The sequence below is a fragment of the Raphanus sativus genome, unplaced genomic scaffold (assembly GCF_000801105.2).
Source record: "Raphanus sativus cultivar WK10039 unplaced genomic scaffold, ASM80110v3 Scaffold0878, whole genome shotgun sequence".
Lineage (NCBI taxonomy): Eukaryota > Viridiplantae > Streptophyta > Magnoliopsida > Brassicales > Brassicaceae > Raphanus > Raphanus sativus.
The window spans coordinates 4,275-8,678 of record NW_026616192.1 but is presented as its reverse complement, the minus strand read 5'-3'; the positions used below and the strand labels follow the sequence as shown (position 1 = coordinate 8,678).

Below are 4,404 nucleotides of genomic sequence, written 5' to 3'. Positions count from 1 at the left end.
AAGCCTGCTCTAATTGATCTGGTGCAGTGAAAAGTGTTCTCTGGTCTCTCTGCAGAAATTCCAATGGAGCATATTGAAAATTTCGAAAAAGTCTGCAGTTTCACTCGTGCGAATGGTGTGCCATCAGACTACATCAAGTGCATGTTATTCCCATTCTCTCTTGATGGAAAAGCTGCACGGTGGTTGAACTCTCTCCCTACCGGCTCTCTCACTTCATGGGAACAGGTCCGATCAGCGTTCCTTAACCATTTCTACTCTAAGGCGAGAACAACTGCATTGAGGAACAAGATCACCTCATTCAGACAGCTCCATGATGAGCCTTTTTGTGACGCATGGGAGCGGTTCAATGACTACCAGAGATAATGCCCTCACCATGGATTTGATGATGATTACCTTCTGGGCATTTTCTATGATGGAGTGGACTGGAAATACCAAGGTGCTCTAAACTCTTTGAGCAATGGAGACTTCATGACTCAGACCACTGATGGAGCGTTTAAGCTGATTGAGAACATGGCAGCTAGCTCAACCAATGAGAACCAGGAGAGCGATCGCTCCAAAGAAGTCAACAGTGTACACACCCAGAATATTGATGAGCTGACAGCTAAGGTCGATCAGCTACTGCAGAACAACCAGGCACAAGGATCTGGGTATCAGAACACCACCCGCAGAGCAATCAGCAAGCTGTTCCAGCCGCGAGTGCTCCAACTGCAGGGAACAGTCCGCCAGATGATCTGAAAAATCTGAACATTATGATGCAGCAGATGCAGAGCCAGCAGCTTCAGGTCAAGGCACTGAATCAGGTTACCGCAGACATCAACACCAGGATGGACAGCATGTTCACTGAGCTGAATTCAACATATGATACTGTGAACAACCACATAAAGAAGATTGATGTTCAGCTTGCTCAAACTGCTGAAACTGTTAAAAGACAGCAAGAGATCATTCGTGGAAAAAGTGTGATGAATCCTAGGGTTGAGCACTCTAATGCAACCGAGCAGAGACGTGAGAAATCTGAGGAAAAACAAGCGGAACAACTGTTCGCTGAGAGTGTTCTGGGCGCAGAACAGAGAACAGAGCAGTCTGCTAGCTCTAGAGTGACTGCTCCCGCGACTGCTCCCGCTCCCGACGGATCTACTGATATTCCACCAGTGCGAGTCTATGTTCCTAAGGTTATCCGATTCCACCTAGACACCTGAAGGTGTTGCCTAAGGTTGATGACCCTGGAAAATTTGCTTTTCCATGTTCCATTGCTGGAGTAAAATTTGAGGAAGCTCTTTGTGACTCTGGATCTTGTGTGAATCTTGTCTCAAAGGCGATTGTAGACAAGTTGAGCATTGCTGATGTTGAGCCTTCTAAGGTGACTCTGACTTTTACAAACTCTTCCAGAGCAGTTCCTTATGGCACCATTCGCAACCTTCCTGTCCAAGTTGGGGACTGTGTTCTCCATACTGAATTTCAGGTTGTTGAGGTGAACAAGGATCATGAGATGCCTTTAATCTTAGGAAGGACATTTATGGCTACAGTGGGAGCAATCGTTGATATGCCTAATAAGAGAGTCTCCTTCTCCCACATCAACAAGAATGTCTTTTATCAGGCTGTTCCCACCAGATTTCAGAAACTACACGCCTCTTGCATCTCAGTGTTCAGTGGAGAAAAGCTGAAGGTTGTTCCAAGGAAGGACCTTGGTAAAACAGTGAGTCAAGAAAGTCCTGGATGGAGATCCTCACACTGATACCCATACACTCAGTGGGAATGCTAAGGTGAATGTAAAAGTCCAGAAGAAAAGGGCCAGGAGAGATCCTACCATGACTTTGATACCTTGCATGTGTGATGAGAAATCCATTGAATATGAGGTAAAGTGCAAGGGTACCTCTAAACCTTTCTCCAAGGTCAGAGTTATTCTCACAGATGAACTGAAAGAGAAAGGAGAAGCTGCTGTGAAAGGGTTGTTGAGCAGAGTTTTTGAAGCTGAACATGTCTGATTGTGGAACTTGTTTTGGAACAAGCCCTCATGCTCAACCCAACTGATCTCTGTCACCAAGTCAAGCTAGTGACTTTAACCAAGCGCTTGTGGGAGGCAACCCACTGGTAAGTGTAAATATAACTTGGTTTTGTTTTTGTTTGCTTATTTTCGTTTTAGTTTATTGAGTTTCAGGTCAAAAAGCAGAAAAATTCTAGATACTTCGAAAAATTCTGGGTTGCAGAAACGGAGCTCCCTGTTCTGCAGGAGCCAAGAACAACCGCCCAGGTGAAAATCTGGCGATAGAACACCCAGAATTTTTTCGGAGCACCCGCTCCAGGTAAGTATCTCGACCAAAAAAAATTTGTATATTCTGGTTTTCACCTTCTCTCTGATTTATTTTCACACCGAGACGTTGTGAAGTAAGTCTGGGGGAGGGTCTTCGTCGTTTACTAACTCGTTTCTTTCTTTTGTTTTCTTTTGAGTCAGTCTGAGTCAGTTTTTAGGATCGAGTGAGTCAAAGTTTTGTGGGAATTAGGACCTTATTCTGTGTTGATCACTAACCACCTCGTGCTTTAGTTGTCTTATTCAGTGACCTTAGCAGTGGCGAAAGACACACATGTGGACCTGGAACACCCTGACATATCTCACTTGATTCTCCAGAAGTTCTCAGCCGATCAGGTTACACTGGGTAGACTTAACTCCACCTAACTTGAACCTAATCTTGACTGAAATTCTTCTTGTTATGGGCACTAGATCAGGGAAACGAGAACTACACTCAGGACTTCTTATTCTTTCTATCCATATTGTTGTTCCTGAGTGGCTAGCTCATCTTTAGCTAGTTCCCACCCTGCGCCTTAGCCTTTATTCCACCTTCATGCATTTGTTTTTCAGTGTTATATGTGCAGATATGTGCAAAAAGGTCGGAGAGGAAAGGATCGACGCAGCCTCTTACTCGTTACTGACTGCGCAGATTCAGTCAGAAGGAGAACAAGCAGATTAAGGGAGCAACCGCTCCATAACCAATGAGCTGTGCAAGAACATGGGTGGAGAACCAGAATGATTTGAACCAGAAGAAACCACCAATGGCAATCCAAACATCACATGTTACCTCCTTCTTCGTCACCCCACCATCTAAAAAAAAAAAAAATCTTTCATTTTATTTAGCATATGGTGATGGAGAAGGAGAAGAATTCAGGATACACGAGCCAATGGGAAGGTCGAGCAGAAGAGTAGGTATCAATATGAAGGGATGAGGAGCAGACAGATGAGCGGAGCAGTCTGATGATTGTTCCCGAACGAAAAGAACAGTCGCTCCTGAGATAGCAAAACGAGTAAGGGGCTGTGGACATCAATGGAGCCATCCTCTCACGACTATTTTGCGCGATATCCTGCATCCACTACGAAAAGTTGGTAGCCCCTAAACACTCTTTAGCTCCACCATAAAATTAGCCTGTTCCACACCTAGCCCGTCTACCCTGAATAGTGCCTGTGATGAGAAGCTCACGCTGCTCTTAAATGAATGTAGGGAGTTCTGTCTCGATAGTGTTGCTTTTTCAGGTTTGAGATGTAGAGTATGGAGCCGATTTTCGAACAGCAGTCAGTGGGGTTCTGGTAAGGGTGTGTTGTCCTAGTTTACTGCTTGTATGGTTCAGAGATTCGTGGTTAAGGTATGGTTGCTGAGAATAGGAGAGTTCCCACACTTTCAAACATTTCTCCCTGTTCTTGATACTTGGTCTTGTTCGAGGACAAACAAGGATCTAAGTCTGGGGGAATTGATATATGGTGTTTTATACATCATTGTATATATGTTTTCTAATTGGTTTTCAAGTCTTTATCGAGTCTTTCTAGTCCTTTTCGAGTCATTACAGGTCTGGAGTTGCACTGGATGGGAGATGGACCTGCTGGAACAAAAGAGGCAGAAAACAGTGCAGTTTGGTGATTTTCACAGAACAGTCTGATGATTGTTCCGATCGAGCGGAACAACCCGAGTGATTGTCCAGCGGCAGAGATTTTAAGGAAACCACTATTATTTCGGGATTTGCCCTAATTATCCTCTTTTTCTCTCCAGCCGCCTGTGGCTTTTGATATATCATATTTTCTGTTTTCTCATTATCATTCTACGCTATTTAGACGCAAGAAATCATTGGAGACTTTTAGATTATTGGATTTTCTTATTGTAAAGGGAGAAGGCTCCATCTCTCTCTCCATAGAGAAATTATCCTGAACCCTCTCTTTGTTTCTGTTATTTTTATGAAGTATTATTCAGTATCCATGTCTTTGATCTCTTGTGTCATGGCTGAGTAGTCGGCTAGCTTGTCTAGGGTTCTAGGGTGTTGTGATTTCGTGAGCTAAACATAGATAAGTGAATCCATTGATTGTCTTCATTCATAACTGTTCTTATTGCTTGCATTAAACTGGCCGCTTAATATTAGCAGGTTTAA

General features: G+C 43.8%; 1 non-coding gene across 1 annotated transcript; it reads right to left on the bottom strand.

Annotated features, from left to right (window-relative positions):
- Positions 1-273: 273 nt before the first annotated feature.
- Positions 274-380, bottom strand: LOC130503242 (small nucleolar RNA R71). The gene has a single exon (XR_008940707.1). It is a non-coding gene; the product is annotated as a small nucleolar RNA R71 (small nucleolar RNA).
- Positions 381-4,404: the final 4,024 nt, after the last annotated feature.